This window comes from Crinia signifera, chromosome 6 (genome assembly GCF_055691185.1).
Source record: "Crinia signifera chromosome 6, ASM5569118v1, whole genome shotgun sequence".
NCBI classification, from domain to species: domain Eukaryota; kingdom Metazoa; phylum Chordata; class Amphibia; order Anura; family Myobatrachidae; genus Crinia; species Crinia signifera.
Window position 1 is genome coordinate 84,908,716 of NC_139222.1, and position 17,920 is coordinate 84,926,635.

The 17,920-nt window shown below is 45.2% G+C and overlaps 1 protein-coding gene across 3 annotated transcripts in view; it reads left to right on the forward strand.

The window, feature by feature from the left end:
* The window catches only part of OPN4 (opsin 4), a 93,815-nt gene that overhangs the window by 17,124 nt on the left and 58,771 nt on the right, over window positions 1-17,920 (forward strand). Inside the window, exon 1 of one of the 3 annotated variants that reach the window (XM_083146347.1) lies at window positions 17,183-17,499. The exons of the other annotated variants lie outside the window; for them this stretch is intronic. The gene's annotated coding sequence lies outside the window, so the exon portion shown is untranslated. Of the gene's footprint in view, window positions 1-17,182; window positions 17,500-17,920 lie in introns of those variants that run through there. 3 annotated transcript variants of the gene reach the window in all.

A 17,920-nucleotide genomic window follows, 5' to 3' on the forward strand; every position in this document is an offset into this window, starting at 1 on the left:
GCCACATTATATAAAATCAACTCCATGCGTAGTTGGATAGTAGGGGTATGAAAAAATGGGGTGCATTTAACATGGGAGCCCAGATAATACATAAGTACCAGGGATTGTTATCAATTTCAATCAATTAAATGCTCATCTATACTGACCCACATTCCTACTACATTCATGACACACATTAACCCTTACAGCATGTGACCCTAACATACATCTAGATACACTATGTACATTTTGCTTATTTTAAAGATTTTAAACAAGTTACACATATACTTTAGCATGTTAGAAAAAAATACTGACAACTTTGAACTTTAAATAACGATTTATTACAAAATAACAGTCCACAACCAAACAATTAAATTTCCCCATCAATGATGCGGTCCATTTCCTCCATCATTTGCCTCATCAGGCCTCTCAGTCTAAGGAGGGCCCCACGGCGACCCTCCTCTGCTTGGGCAGGCTCATCTGTGGAGGAAATTCAAATTCAAAAATGACTAATGATATTCATGCATACATTTAACATAGTCAAACCTACTTTTTAAACATGCATTGTGACAGGTGTGTGTGTATATATATATATATATATATATATTTATATATATATATATATACACACATATATAACTATATATATGAGACATACACCTATACATACATGCATACATACTACATGGAAAGCCTGATTTTGGCCCTCTACCCTTTACTCTGTTGAACACCTCACAGTCATACTGCTCCTTCTCAATCCAAACCCACCCATGACTAAGCTCTGAGAAGCATGTCACGCGCTGCACCAATCACAATTCGGCAAACAAAGTTCAGTGTCTCTTATATGATGGAGCCTGGCAGGGGAGTTACACAACTCTCAGGAATGCTCAGTACATTTGTGCAATCAAGCATGGCTTGCCTGCTGATGGTCTGCTCCAGAAATCATTGTAAGAATGCCAGTTAGGGGAAGCTGCAGCACTAACCCACTCACATGCTCAAAAGCATTACTAAGACCAAATACACACACAATTATGGTGCAAAACATACATGCAGACCGCAGGGGGTGGTTAGCTAGAGGAGGGCCCAGGGGCACTGACCACTTGTTACTCCAATCTAAGCCACGCCTGTCCATACTCCATTTATGCCATACTGAATCTAGTTTACAAAGATCATTCACCAGTAAACTCTACTCACCTATATGAGGCTACAGATTGTATGCAAGCAGCAGGGACATGAAACACTTACATTATCAAGTCATCCCTTTCTTCCAGGATACAGATTAACTACACAGGTTCAGTGGCACTTAAAATCGATATTAAAGACATCCTCACAACCTGTGTCATTAATATGTGTCCTGGCTGCAAGGGATGGTTTGGCCACCCTATCTAGCCCCAAAGTGTGTCTGTTGCTATCCCGTTTGTTTTGTCATTTTATAGTATAGTAAAAATCAATTGAATCACCAGTGCTACATAGCAAATAGTACATGCCAAACGGATAAATTAATCCTTATGTATACATACCAATTCCGGCTGCCTGGACGACCTCACCGGCCTCCACCTCCTCCTCAGGGGCCTCCAATGCTCTATCCTCGGCCTCGATGACGTCCTCCTCGGGTGGCAGTGCCTCCACAGCCCACCCCTCCTCATCCTCAATTTCTTGGGCCCCCTCCTCCGGCCTCCCTTCCTGCGGCTGGTCCTCCAGGGCCACCGCTGCCTCCTCCTCCTCCATTTCCTGTGCCCCCTCCTCCGGGCTCCCTTCCTGCGGCAGGTCCTCGAGGGCCACCTCTGCCTCCTCCCGGGCCTGTCTTGCGCGAGCACGTGCTGTGTATGTGAAAAATCAAAAAAGTGGCAATTAGTGGTAATTACTATTAAGCCTTATCAAGCTATAAATGCAAAGGTTAGAAGTACAGATAATTGTACAGGCAAACAGCTCCTTAGTGGCCTTTACAAAACACAGCCTGTAACATGGCAGGTATGCTGTGACATTTGGGCCATTGTAAGCATCACAAGCATTAATCCTCCCCAATAACATATTTTATGACCATTACAGGGTGTCAAACAGGAAGTAGCACTCATATATTGTATGCCATGTTTAACTCATGATCAGGCTGGTGACCTTAGTGGATTAAATAATGTCAGGTAAGCAATCATGTCCAAATCCCCATTTACTGTTGAAATACTCACATCTAGCAATGCTGGCCCTTATTTCTTGCAGCCTCTCTGGCTCCCTGCGCCTGAGGTCGGACCACCGCCGCTCCAGCTGAGCGATGGTCCGCCGCACCTGGGTGCGTGCATATATACGGCGGCGGGCCACCGCATAGGCATTGCGTTTCTGCCTGTTGGTTATAAAGGGGCCCGCCCGCCCCAGCCTGGTCTCCATAACGGAGACCAGAGTTCTCAGCTCCGCGGGTGAGAATGGGGCTGCTCTCCCATAGGCCGCCATCTTAGCAATGGCACAAATCAAACAATCATGTGCTGTCATTGGTTGATCAGAGTGATATTTGGTATTAACTTTATTGTTCATTTTTACACTAACAGCGTGTATGCGCCAGAACAGACGGCTAACCCATTGCATCGCACACCCATCCTAAACAGACAGTGTAAAATAAGATGGAAACACATTATATATAATCTATACCATCCATCAAACATGGGTAGAAGCACCAGGTGAAATAGTCTGATTCACAAGACACTTACACCTAACTCCACAAGGTTCTAAACAGCTATTTTATAATGAAAGCTATGCAGCAGAAACATAGCAAATAGTGGCAGACCTTTTACAAAAATTAGGCCATGCTGCCATGTGTACACTTACCTTCTACTGGCCCATACTACAGAGGTGGAATGAAAAGTAGCTAGCACCCAGCCTGAATTTGGAGTGCTTTCACATGTGATTTGGATGCTAGCACTGATTACTTGTGGCTAAGTGGTGGACTGGATTGACATATGGAATGGATAGTGTCAGTTGTACTACATACCAAACAAGTGCACAGTACAGATGTACATTCAAATATACAGTTCATGTGTGACCTCAGTTTTATTTTGTAATTGGTGTTGGAATCTGCATTTAGCTACTAAATCTGACTTACTCAGTTTGCCTGGGTTTTTGTGAAATATTTTTCCACACCAAGGGGCGTCCACAATGCGCCGCACGGTTGACGCTGGCGTACGGAACACGGCCGTACGGAACGCAGGTTGCAGCTGATTAACGCCAATTACAGAAATAGTATTTAAAGTTGTCCTAAAAAGGCAAACAGTTGTTGCAAACATGGCTGCCTCAGAGTCAGAGGAAGAACAGGTGGTGCAGAATCTCTTGTCCCACATGGAAGCCAACACCACCTATGTCCCCCTCAACCCAGAGCAGCCAGATGGGCCATCAACATCAGGCCAATCAGCAGCTGGCCCATCCTCAGCATCAGCAGAATCATTGGGAACACAGCAGGTGGCTTCCCAAAAGAGTAGCCAGCCCAGCACTTCAAGTACACCAACCGGTGGCCGTGCCCGTGGCCGTGGCCGTGCCAGTGGCCGTGCCCGTGGCCGCAGTCGGGCAACAGAGGAACCAACCACAAGAAACATGGCATATGAACCGCAGGAGCTTGACATCCTGGTGACCCGGGCACGTGATTTAATAGAGTGCCCAGCAGTAAAGTTGACACACACAAGGAGATGGAAGATCTGGGAGGAGATAACGGCGGAGATTAATGCAGTGGCTCCACAAGTTCGTGAGGTGGAGCACGTTAAGAAGAGGCAAGTACATGTGTGTTACATTTGAACAGTACAAGTCCAGTAATGTTTACATTCAATATTAGATGGAGTTGGTCAATGGGTGGTCACGTTGCTTGGAGGCACAGACATGTTGGCCATGACATTGAATTGATAGTTATTGGAGGGTGACTGGTGTTGTATCTTCTAAGGGTTGGTTTAAAAAATGAATATAATGTAAGTTTGGTGTCAGTAGGCACATGTATTATGTTTCAGATTGCAATGGGTGCTACAGCAAACATGAGGAGTTACATGTATTAATATGTACACTTTGATTGCAGGTGGCACGACTTCAAAGGCAACCTCAAGAAGAAATTGACCGAGCGGTGGCAACACAGCCACACCTCTGGGGCTGGCCCCATGCCTGGCAAGCTGAAGCTCACCCCCCTGGAAGAGATGGCCCAGTGCTGCATTGCAGTGGAGGAGGTCCGGGGGGTGAGCACCATAGACAGCGAGTCCCCAGCGGAAGTGATGGCTTCTACGCTTGAAGGTAATTATTTGCCAGGCCATAAGTAGATGTTTTGAATTTGGCATGGAATGTGTGGTAATTGGTAATTTCTCGTTCAACAGCATCCCCACCGCTTGGTCCAGATTCTCTTGAGGAGGTTGTGGAGTCTGTGCCACCTGGCCCCAGTAGCAGGCCCGGTCAGCAGCAGCCGGAAATGTCCGCGGCTGAATTGTCCACGCTAGACAGTATTGTGCAGCAGGGAGACTCGGCATTTGAGCGGGTGCGTAGGGCCGAGGAGGTGCTGCAGGGTTTGACCACCAGCCAGCAGAGTATTGCTGCGAGCCTGCAGGCTATGAGTGCCAGTCAGCAAGCTATGAGTGACAGCCAGCAAGCTATTGCTGCTAGCCTGCAGGTGCTGGCTGATCAAGCCCTGCGGCAAAATGAACTCCTCCTCCGCCATAATGAACTTATGGTGGAGCTAGTTACCACCAATAGGGTCCTAATGTCACCCGCTTCTGGTGCTTTACCAACAGCATCACTCCCTGCTGCCAGAGGGGGAAGAACATCCACCCCCTCCCCAGCATGTGCTCCACGTGACCCACCATCTGACTGTGGCCGTGGGCGAGGCCGAAGAGCTGCTGCACGTGGCAAGGAGCCTGCCAGGGGCAAACGTGCCCGTTAATGAACTTGTGTCCCCATTAATCTCCACCGTTATGTCTTCCCAAATCTTCCATTGAGCTGTGTGTGTCAGCATCCTGTGTCAAAATCCGTGCCGAGGGTCACCACATTTGCCCGCGGTTCAAATGTCATGTTTGGTTCCCCTGTTGCCCTGTTTCGGCTACCATTACTGTGTGCTGTACTTGAAGTGTTGGTGCTGTACTTTTGTTGTGAAGCCAACTGATGTGTTCCTAATGATTCTGCTGTGGCTATTTATTATATATTATTTACTTTTAGTCCTGTTATGGTACCATTTGTTTTGTGATGTTTCTGTCATTTTTGGCAAAGTTTCTTTAATAAATGTTATTTTGGCCCCACAAATGTCTGTATTAATTGATACACGCAGAAGTGACGTGTATTAGTATTATTAATATTAAGTTGTGTTGATTATTTGCTGTGTAAAAGTGTGTGACAAGTGCAGCATGTAATGTTCCCTTTAACCCCTTCCTGACAGAGCCAGTTTTTGCGTTCCTGACAGAGCCCTTTTTTTCAAATCTGACATGTCTCACTTAAGTGGGGATAACTTTTTTTTGCTTTTACTTATCCCAGTGATTTTGAGATTGTTTTTTCGTGACACATTGTACTTCAAGTTAGTGGTAAATTTTCGTCGATACGGTCTGTGTTTTTTTGTGAAAAATACCAAAATATCGTGAAAAAATGGAAAATTTAGCGATTTGCAAAATGTTAAATTTTCTGCTTGTGAGACAAATAATCTTACCACTCAAAATAGTGAATAACTAACATAGACCATATGTCTACTTTATGTTGACATCATTATTTCAACTTCCTTTTAATTTTTTTGGACACTAGGAGGCTTACAATATGAATAGCAAATTCTCAATTTTTCAAGAAAATTTCAAACACTGATTTTTTTAGGGACCAGTTCAGTTCTGATGTGACTTTGAGGGACTTGTATGTGAGACACCCCCATAAATGATGCCATTTCAAAAACTGCACCCCTCACAGTATTCAAAACAGCATTTTGGAAGTTTGTTAACCCTTTAGGTGTTTCACAGGAATTAAAACAAAGTGTAGGTGAAATTTCAAAATTTCTTTTTTTTTGCAGATTTGCAATTTTAATACATTTTTCTAAGGAACACAGTACATTTTACTAGAGAAATGTGACTAAAAATTGATTCCCCCAATTCTTTTGTTTTCATAAATATCCTATATGTGGCCCTAGTGTGCACGGTGACCAAACCACAGGCTTCATAATAGAAGGAGCACCTACTTGATTTTGGAGCCTCCTTTTTATGAGATTATTTTTTAGGCACCATGTAGGTTTCTAGGCACCATAACATGCTAAAAGTTAGGAACCCCCCCACAAGTGACCCCATTTTGCAAACTACACCCCTCAGGGAATTCATCTAGGGGTATAGTGTACATTTCAAACCCGCAGGGGTTTCACCAATTGTGGTACAACTGGGCAGTGAAAATGAAAAATTATTTTTTTTACACAAAAATGCAGTTCTGGCTCCAAATTTGTCATTTTCAGAAGGTATGAAGGAGACAAAGCACCCCAAAATCTGTGCCCCAATTTCTCCCGAGTACGGCAATGCCTCACATGTGACCAAAAAATACCAGTTGGGTGCATGGCAGGACTCAAAAGGGAAGGAGTGATTTTTGGATTTTGCAGCTCAGATTCTGGTGGAATTTTGGTGGGTGCTATGTCGCATTAGCAAGACCCCCCAAGCACCAATACAGTGGAACCCCCCCACAAGTCACCCCATTTTGAAAACTACACCCCTCAGGGAATTCATCTAGGGGTATAGTGTACATTTCAAACCCCCAGGGGTTTCACCAATTTTGATACAAGTGGGCAGTGAAAATGAAAAATTACATTTTTTTACACAAAAATGCAGTTCTGGCTCAAAATTTTTCATTTTCAGAAGGTATGAAGGAGAAAAAGCACCCCAAAATCTGTGCCCCAATTTCTCCCGAGTACGGCAATGCCTCACATGTGACCAAAAAATACCAGTTGGGTGCATGGCAGGACTCAGAAGGGAAGGAGTGATTTTTGGATTTTGCAGCACAGATTCTGGTGGAATGAATGGTGGGTGCTATGTTGCACCAATACAGTGGAACCCCCCCACAAGTCACCCCATTTTGCAAAGTACACCCCTCAGGGAATTCATCTAGGGGTATAGTGTACATTTCAAACCCCCAGGGGTTTCACCAATTTTGATACAAGTGGGCAGTGAAAATGAAAAATTACATTTTTTTACACAAAAATGCAGTTCTGGCTCACAATTTTTCATTTTCAGAAGGTATGAAGGAGAAAAAGCACCCCAAAATATGTGCCCCAATTTCTTCCGAGTACGGCAATGCCTCACATGTGACCAAAAAATACCAGTTGGGTGCATGGCAGGACTCAGAACGGAAGGAGTGATTTTTGGATTTTGCGGCTCAGATTCTGGTGGAATTTTGGTGGGTGCTATGTCGCATTAGCAAGACCCCCCAAGCACCAATACAGTGGAACCCCCCCACAAGTCACCCCATTTTGAAAACTACACCCTCAGGGAATTCATCTAGGGGTATAGTGTACATTTAAAACCCCCAGGGGTTTCACCAATTTTGATACAAGTGGGCAGTGAAAAAGAAAAATTACATTTTTTACACAAAAATGCAGTTCTGGCTCAAAATTTTTCATTTTCAGAAGGTATGAAGGAGAAAAAGCACCCCAAAATCTGTGCCCCAATTTCTCCCGAGTACGGCAATGCCTCACATGTGACCAAAAAATACCAGTTGGGTGCATGGCAGGACTCAGAAGGGAAGGAGTGATTTTTGGATTTTGCAGCTCAGATTCTGGTGGAATTTTGGTGGGTGCTATGTCGCATTAGCAAGACCCCCCAAGCACCAATACAGTGGAACCCCCCCACAAGTCACCCCATTTTGCAAACTACACCCCTCAGGGAATTCATCTAGGGGTATAGTGTACATTTCAAACCCCCAGGGGTTTCACCAATTTTGATACAAGTGGGCAGTGAAAATGAAAAATTACATTTTTTTACACAAAAATGCAGTTCTGGCTCAAAATTTTTCATTTTCAGAAGGTATGAAGGAGAAAAAGCACCCCAAAATCTGTGCCCCAATTTCTCCCGAGTACGGCAATGCCTCACATGTGACCAAAAAATACCAGTTGGGTGCATGGCAGGACTCAGAACGGAAGGAGTGATTTTTGGATTTTGCAGCACACATTCTGGTGGAATGAATGGTGGGTGCTATGTTGCACCAATACAGTGGAACCCCCCCACAAGTCACCCCATTTTGCAAAGTACACCCCTCAGGGAATTCATCTAGGGGTATAGTGTACATTTCAAACCCCCAGGGGTTTCACCAATTTTGATACAAGTGGGCAGTGAAAATGAAAAATTACATTTTTTTACACAAAAATGCAGTTCTGGCTCACAATTTTTCATTTTCAGAAGGTATGAAGGAGAAAAAGCACCCCAAAATATGTGCCCCAATTTCTTCCGAGTACGGCAATGCCTCACATGTGACCAAAAAATACCAGTTGGGTGCATGGCAGGACTCAGAACGGAAGGAGTGATTTTTGGATTTTGCGGCTCAGATTCTGGTGGAATTTTGGTGGGTGCTATGTCGCATTAGCAAGACCCCCCAAGCACCAATACAGTGGAACCCCCCCACAAGTCACCCCATTTTGCAAACTACACCCCTCAGGGAATTCATCTAGGGGTATAGTGTACATTTAAAACCCCCAGGGGTTTCACCAATTTTGATACAAGTGGGCAGTGAACATGAAAAATTACATTTTTTACACAAAAATGCAGTTCTGGCTCAAAATTTTTCATTTTCAGAAGATATGAAGGAGAAAAAGCACCCCAAAATCTGTGCCCCAATTTCTCCCGAGTACGGCAATGCCTCACATGTGACCAAAAAATACCAGTTGGGTGCATGGCAGGACTCAAAAGGGAAGGAGTGATTTTTGGATTTTGCAGCTCAGATTCTGGTGGAATTTTGGTGGGTGCTATGTCGCATTAGCAAGACCCCCCAAGCACCAATACAGTAGAACCCCCCCACAAGTGACCCCATTTTGCAAACTACACCCCTCAGGGAATTCATCTAGGGGTATAGTGTACATTTAAAACCCCCAGGGGTTTCACCAATTTTGATACAAGTGGGCAGTGAAAAAGAAAAATTACATTTTTTACACAAAAATGCAGTTCTGGCTCAAAAATTTTCATTTTCAGAAGGTATGAAGGAGAAAAAGCACCCCAAAATCTGTGCCCCAATTTCTCCCGAGTACGGCAATGCCTCACATGTGACCAAAAAATACCAGTTGGGTGCATGGCAGGACTCAGAAGGGAAGGAGTGATTTTTGGATTTTGCAGCACAGATTCTGGTGGAATGAATGGTGGGTGCTATGTTGCACCAATACAGTGGAACCCCCCCACAAGTCACCCCATTTTGCAAACTACACCCCTCAGGGAATTCATCTAGGGGTATAGTGTACATTTCAAACCCCCAGGGGTTTCACCAATTTTGATACAAGTGGGCAGTGAAAATGAAAAATTACATTTTTTTACACAAAAATGCAGTTCTGGCTCAAAATATTTCATTTTCAGAAGGTATGAAGGAGAAAAAGCACCCCAAAATCTGTGCCCCAATTTCTCCCGAGTACGGCAATGCCTCATGTGTGACCAAAAAGTGGCAGGACTCAGAAGGGAAGGAGTGATATTTGGAGTTTGCAGCACAAATTCTGGTGGAATGATGGTGGGTGCTATGTCGCATTAGCAAGACCCCCCAAGCACCAATACAGTGGACCCCCCCCACAAGTGACCCCATTTTGCAAACTACACCCCTCAGGGAATTCATCTAGGGGTATAGTGTACATTTCAAACCCCCAGGGGTTTCACCAATTTTGATAAAACTGGGCAGTGAACATGAAAAATTACATTTTTTTACACAAAAATGCAGTTCTGGCTCAAAATTTTTCATTTTCACAAGGAATGAAGGAGAAAAAGCACCCCAAAATCTGTGCCCCAATATCTCCAGAGTACGGCAATGCCTCACATGTGACCAAAAAATACCAGTTGGGTGCATGGCAGGACTCAGAAGGGAAGGAGTGATTTTTGGATTTTGCGGCTCAGATTCTGGTGGAATGAATGGTGGGTGCTATGTGGCATTAGCAAGACCCCCGAAGCACGGTGAAATGATGAACCTAATATTCCATAGATGTGTGGTATATTTTAAAACACTCTTTTATACATAGGCCGGGTTTGTCGGGGCAAGTGTCACACTGGAAAATAGTTTGCTTTCTTATTCCCTTTTTATAGCAAACTTTGCACCTTTTTTGTGTCCTGCCCTTTTTTCCAGTGGAGGGGATTTCATCAGGAAAATGCTGCCCTGGTACAATACGGGGGCCAGTACTAGAAGTACTGGGGCCCTCTGCCTGCTGGTTCCCAAATATTAGGCCCTTTATGACTTCCTCTTGAAAGTGCATAAATGTCCCCCTCTGGCCGGTAGAACGGAATAGCACGTAAGCGTTATACAGTGCCATCTGGATGATATACACGGCCACCTTCTTGTACCAGATTTTTGTTTTCCGCAGGGCACTGTACGGCTTCAGTACCTGATCTGAAAGATCCACTCCGCCCATGTACCTATTGTAATCCAGGATACAATTAGGTTTTGAGGTGTGGGTACTGGTACCTCGTACAGGGACGGAGGTGGTACTGTCTCCGTGAATTGTTGTCAGTATAAGGACATCCCTCTTGTCCTTATATTTGACCAACAACATATTTTCGGTGCATATTCCCCTGCTTTCACCCCTTCTCATTACTTGGGCAATGTGCGTTTTTGGGAGGCCTCTTTGGTTCTTGCGCACAGTACCGCAAGCTGCTGTACCTCTTGAACCAAGGGCCTTAAACAGGGGGATGCTAGTGTAAAAGTTATCCACATAGAGGTGATAACCTTTATCCAGGAAGGGGTGCACTAAATCCCAGACAATTTTCCCACTAACACCTACGAGGGAGGGGGGGCATTCTGGCGGTTGAATTCTTGAATCCTTCCCTTCATAAACCCTAAACCTGTGGGTGTACCCTGAGGTGCTTTCACACAGTTTATACATTTTTATGCCATACCTTGCCCTCTTACTGGGAAGGTACTGGCGGAATTTAACCCTTCCTTTAAAATGTATAAGGGACTCGTCGATACAAATAAATTTTTCTGGGATGTACACCTCTTCAAATTTGGCACTGAAATGATCAATGACCGGCCTGACTTTGAATAGCCGGTCAAAGGTGGGATCATCTCTGGGTGGGCACTGTGCATTATCGGTGTAATGTATAAATTTAAGAATTGTCTCAAATCGAGTCCGGGGCATGGCCATACGGTAAAATGGAGTACTGTACAGAACATCTGTACTCCAATATTGCCTAATTTCTGGCTTTTTTACTATGCCCATATGAAACACCAGACCCCAAAACGTCATCATCTCTACTGCATCTACAGGGGTCCACCTAGCAAATGATGACGTGGGGTTTTGAGCAATAAACTGCTGGGCATATAAATTAGTTTGGTCCACCATTAAATTTATAAAATCATCAGAGAAAAATAATTTGAAAAAGTCAATTTCTCTGAGACCTGTGGAATCAAATTGGATTCCTGGCATGGCCAAAAACTCAGGAACCTGGGGCTCAAAATTGTCTGGTGGTGGGGTCCATACGAGATCAATTATTGGGGGGGGGGTCTCAGCTGATCTACGGGGGCGTCTTTGAGGGGGTCCCTCATCACCAGAGGAGGAAGAGGAGCTTAAGGCGAATCCTTCAAATTCCCCGCTTGCATCACTGCCTGTGTCAGAGTCAGAGGCAAGCATGGCATATGCCTCCTCCACTGAATACATTCTCCTGGATGACTGGGAGGACATTTGGGAGGACATTTGGGAGGACATTTGGGATGCCATTTTTATTTTTGTGTTACAGGTAGTGAAATGTTTCAACACGTGTATAGTGTAGGGGGGGGTACAAACTTTATTTCAACCTGGGGGGTATGTAGTGTGTAGTGTTTTTTGTAGTGTGCAGAAAAAAAAAAATACTTTATACAAAAAAAAAAAAATGGAGGGGTTAAAAAAAAAAAAAAATTGAAGGGGTTAAAAAAAAAATTGAAGGGGTTAAAAAAAAAAATTGAAGGGGTTAAAAAAAAAAAAAAAAAGGTCCTGCGCCAAAAATTGAGCACAGATGTTGGTCAGTAACGTCTGTCACTGAACAGCGCTCAAAGGCAACAGGAATCTGATCAAAAAAAAAAAAAAAATTGATCAACCCTGTGCCGAAAAAGCTGATCAGTGATGTACGTCACTGATCGGCGCACAGTGGCCACAGGACACCCACAAAATCAGTGTGTGTAAAAAAAAAATTAAAAAAAGACCCCACAGCACTCACAAAAAAAAAAAAAGGTGATCAGTGATGCGACACTGATTACCAGTGAGGGACAGCAGGTGCACAACCTTTGGTGCAACTGACAGTGCAACTGGCAGCAACTGACAGGTATATATATAAAAAAAAAACCTCTGCGCCCCCAAAAAGTTGCTGATCAGCACAGATATACTGATCAGCAAAAAAGGGGGGGTAGCAGACACAAAATATACACTCTCTATCACTCTCTGTCACTATCTCTCACTATCTATCACTATCTATCACTATCTATCACTATCTATCACTCTAGGACACTGCAGCAGCAGCACTGACAGTTATATGTATAAAAAAAAACCTGCACCCCCAAAAAGGGGGGGTAGCAGACACAAAATATACACTCTCTATCACTCTCTGTCACTATCTCTCTCTATCTCTCTATCTCTCACTATCTATCACTATCTATCACTCTATGACACTGCAGCAGCAGCACTGACAGTTATATATATAAAATAAAACCCCTGCACCCCCAAAAAGGGGGGGTAGCAGACACAAATCTCTCTATCTCTCTACCTCTCACTACCTCTCACTATCTATCACTATCTATCACTGTATGACACTGCAGCAGCAGCACTGACAGTTATTTATATATAGAAAACCCCTGCACCCCCAAAAAGGGGGGGTAGCAGACACAAAATATAGCTCTCTCTGTCACTATCTCTCTATCTCTCTCTATCTCTCTCTCTCTATCTCTCTATCTCTCTATCACACTGCAGCAGCAGCAGGAAGTCTCAGGAAGTCAGATCCAGGAAGCGTCCAGCACGCTACAAGCAGTGATAAGGTGATCAGGTAAGGTATTTGCAAGGATCAGGTAAGTATTAGCAAGGATCAGGTCGGTATTCACGGCAGGCAGGCACGGTGACCGTTCTGCACGCTATTCCAGACCGGAATGGCGTCTGCAGCGCAGTCACCGTCAGTTTAAATGTCGCGCCTTGGCTGTGATTGGTCCGTGGGTCCCACGGACCAATCACAGCCTTGGGGGCAGGTGGGGTAAGGGTGGGGTGAGGTGTCATCGTCACCGATGACCCCCTCATGCCCCCCGACGCCCGGCGGTGATTGACACCTGTGTTACCAAGCGTCCGATTCGCTGGTAACACAGGAAAACGCTGTAATTGGCTGTTCACACTGAACAGCCAATCACAGCGATCGCCGACGGGGGGGCGACATCGCAGCCCCCCCTGGGCATGCAGGGACATGTCTGCTGTCAGGGACAGCAGACATCGTCCCTCTGTCACTGCGTCTCGAGACGCAGTGACAGTTTAAACTCATGACGTACATTTATGCCATGTGTCGGGAAGTACATCCCGGCCATGACGTAAATGTACGTCAAATGTCGGGAAGGGGTTAAGCTGCAATGCTTCCAATTGTAGCAGTGAGAAGCGTGTCATTAACAAGTAATGAGTAAAGTAGGTGATTGTATTGGGTTCAGCTGACATTGGTTGTGTTGCGTCCGTCCTGATTAGGCGTTCCGATTGCCTAGCGCATGACCGAGTGGTGTCCGCAAAGCAATACTAGCCTTTTGGACACCGCTCATTTCTACCCTTTTTGTTCGCGTGCATTCGGCTTGCTGTCCGAATGCACGCCTACCCAAATATGTGTACTCCCCCGCGTCCGCCCATGTTTCCGCCCAGTTTAGCCCACTTTGAAACTACGCCCCTGTGTCATTCCGCATGACGCCCATAACACACCCATATTGGCCGAATGATTGCGGTGCACATTTCTGTACGGTATTAGTGAGAACAAGTACGGAGACCATACGTGACACATGCGCATTGCGTTCCCCACGCATGCGCAGACGGCTAAAAAACGCGATCCGAAAGAATTCGGGAAAGTCCGCACCGATCAGAATAAGGGCCATGGTGTGGTGAACTTAGGTGAACACATAAAAGCTGCTGAAATGCTTACCAAGTTTCAGCTCTCAGTATTTTTTTTATGACTGGAGTGCCACCTCACCCCGTAAGTATCTTAGGACATCGGCATCCTGCGGTTGCACCTTTGGAAGGCACCCGCCAATATATCTCCCTGCATTTTCCAGGCATATATAATTAGTTGAAAGTATTTACACAAATAGAGACACACCCATGAGCAGACCACCCAACCAGAACACTGGTCACACCCCCACATTAATTAGGTGCTGGCCACAACCCCTATTATTGGGCATAATAGGCCCTTGTTCCCTTTCAGCTCCAGGCCCATTTAGACCTTAATCTGGCACTGGGAACCCCCAAAATAGAGAGAAGCCTTGATGATGGATTTGGGGCATATCATACTGTACATTTGCAAAAATATATGTAACCAATATCTCTGTATTCTATTTCATGTAGTGTTCAAGACTGGTTACTAATACCATTCAAAACATGTTTCAATCTGTGCAGGCTGCAGACATTTGGGGTGACATTCTATGGGATGAGATTTCTGTTTTTTGGCGTTAATTAGTAAACAAAATGGCGACATCGCATTTTTCCGTCAAATCGCCTATTTAATATGATGCGCAAAGGGACTGAAATCGCATATTATGTGCGTTAAAGCATGCGGACCAAAAGTGCGTGATAAATTCGCAATTATATCGCATCCAGATGTTTTCGTACAGAAAAGTATACAAATCGCTTATTTAATGCAATGCGTTTTCGCAAATCGCACTTTTTAGGTGTCTAATAATCGCACTTATTTCAGACCAGGTTCTGTTTGGCGATTTGGTCCAGAACTCACTTTGGTCAAGTGCACACATGGTTAATTTCAGCACAGGTGCCCTCATTTTCACTCAGAAACACCCCTACATAAACCCCAACATCATTAAGGACACCTGTGAGGGTTTGAGACATGGAGATTTTGCAGAGTGGTTTGGAGTTGCTTATTTATGATGTTGCCCATTTGGAGGAGCTGCGCAGGAGGGAGGAAGCTGCGCGCCAGATCCAGGTAGCCCCCCGACTACTGCGTACCCCACGTATGTATCGTGCTCGGCTGTACCTGGACTCCCTCTCGGATCAACAGGTTGTGGGGATGTTTAGGCTGAACCGCATTAACCTGTTGGACTTATATGAGCAGGTGAGAGATGATTTGGACCCTTTTGGGGGAGGCAACTATGTAGTGTCTGGGCTGCAGAAATTAATGTGTACCCTCTACTATTTGGCCACAGGCTCCACTCAGTCTGTGACCTCATGGTCCTTGGGGATATCACAGGCCACTTTCTCTAAGCATTTTACTCAAGTGTTACTTGCTTTAAAGAAGTTGTGGCGCACATACATCAGATTCCCCAGTTTTGAGTTGGAGTGGCAGGACCACAAGTTGGCTTTCTATAGACTCTCAGCATTCCCTCACGTGCTGGGAGCTATAGACTGCACACACATTGGGATTAGGGCACCGCACGTGCAGGGCCACGTCTACGTCAATAGGCGTGGGCGGCACTCCCTGAACGTGCAGGTTGTTTCCAATGCTCACCTCAAAATCCTGAGTGTTGTTGCAGGCTTTCCTGGGAACTGCCATGACGCCTATATTCTGAGACACTCAGCCCTCTGGAACCGATTTACCGACCACCAAATGCCAGAGGGCTGGCTACTAGGTAAGTACCTTTTTACATATTACCCTGTCTGTCCTTATTTGTACCTGCTCTAATGTGTGTGTTTCCTGTTTCACAAGCATATTGTTCTTCTACCAGTGTCTCCTGTTTGCAAAAAACACATACCTTACCATATAAGGCAATCACTTCCTATCTGTGTTTTAGGTGACAGCATCGGTATAATGAAGCCTATATTGCAACCCGCAATGTGGTGGAGCGCACATTTGGCGTTTTGAAGAGTAGATTCCGGTGTTTGGACCGGTCATCGGGTACGCTGCTTTACCACCCTGCGAAAGTAGTGATGATCGTCCAGACTTGCTGCATGTTGCACAACATAGCCCTGTCCCAACCTGCCTATGTGGAGGAGGAACATGCAGCAGTCGTGCAGAAAGCCCAACCTACCACACCTCGGGTAGTGAGGGGTACGCAGAGGGGGAATCTGGTGCGCACAAACATCATCAGCCGTTACTTTTCTGGTAAGCACATGTGCCCTGTATTCCAAAATGTACCTTTGCTGTAAGTGTACTCATAAACAAATTATTTACCAATACCATCTGTTTCCACCCACATTTAGCCTAATACACAGAGCCCAATGGATGCAGCTGGTGGTGCTGACCTATCCCTTGCTGGTATCAAGCTTGGAAGTACATTTGATACATGTATGAATGAAGTTTGCTGTAAAACATGGCTCACTGGTGTTGTGGAACTACACGTGCCAGCATGCCCTGACACACTATAACCATTAAAGTCCAAACCATGAGTGTCAGAGCTTGCTGGAATATGTAGTTCCACAACCTGTGACGGGCCAGGAGTTACCCAACACTACTTTACAGCAATCCCATTGTCATATACCATTACACTATGTCATAATTCACACAACAATTGGTTCATAAAAAATACACTGACAAAATGGGATGTGGTTAGACATTTTTACTAAAGTATACTATGTCAGAAGCAATCTGCATTTTTGTCAGTAAAACATTAAAACTGTCGGGGGATGTAACAAGATGTATTGCATATTAGATGGAAAGTACAAAATTAACAAAAATATGACCTATCTTCTCCCACCATCAGGCCACCCTACACCACTTCTTGAACCTGCACCCAGGCCACCACGGGTCCTAATACTCCAACGGGGTGGGGAAGTGGGGGAGCCAGGGCCGGATTTGTCACTAGGCCCGTGAGGCACGGGCCTAGGGGCGGCACCTTCTATGGGCGGCAGCTGCCAGACACCTGCTGTCACCCAGTGACAATCTTTCACTCCGCAGTGCAAGCCAAGGAGGAGCTCTCTGCATCCCCACAGCTATACACTGTGCTCAGCAGCACTGATGCTGCTGTCCGTCGGCTGCCGCTGTAACTGTCCCACTCTGGGCAGCAGCATCTGCAGCCTTACAATGACCCGTCCCCCCTTCCTTCCGAGCAGTGAGTGCATGCAGGAAGTATTCCTTCCCTGCTCACACGCTGACCTGACGCTGATGACCTGAACTCCGAGTCCGTCTCCCTGGCCTACACTGAGCACTCAGGTTACGACTCACGAGCCCTCCCTCCTCTCTTCATGCTGCACTGTGTCTGGAGCACTTTAACTGTTTCCATACCTTCTATTAAACAGTAAGTGCTAAAAAATCGGCATGTTAAAAAAAGTGTGTGCTTTAGGGGTGTACCATAACTATTTTTTTTTTTATTATGGTGTGTGTGTATACAGTATATATGTATGTATATATATATATATATATATATATACACATACATACATACCCAGGCGGGTGCACGTATACATACATACATGTATACATACATACATGTATACATACATATGGGGGGGGGCGGCCAAAAATTTTGTGCCTAGGGGCGGCATGACCCCTAAATTCGCCCCTGGGGGGAGCCACTTATTGGGGTGCTAGATACACTACTGAGAGTTGATGCTGCTGCACCTACGACATTGCCTTCCAGCTGCTGTAGTTGGGCCTGCATACCTATTAAGGCATTGGTCTGCGCTGTGCATGATTGGCTTAGTGCAGCTATACTTTGC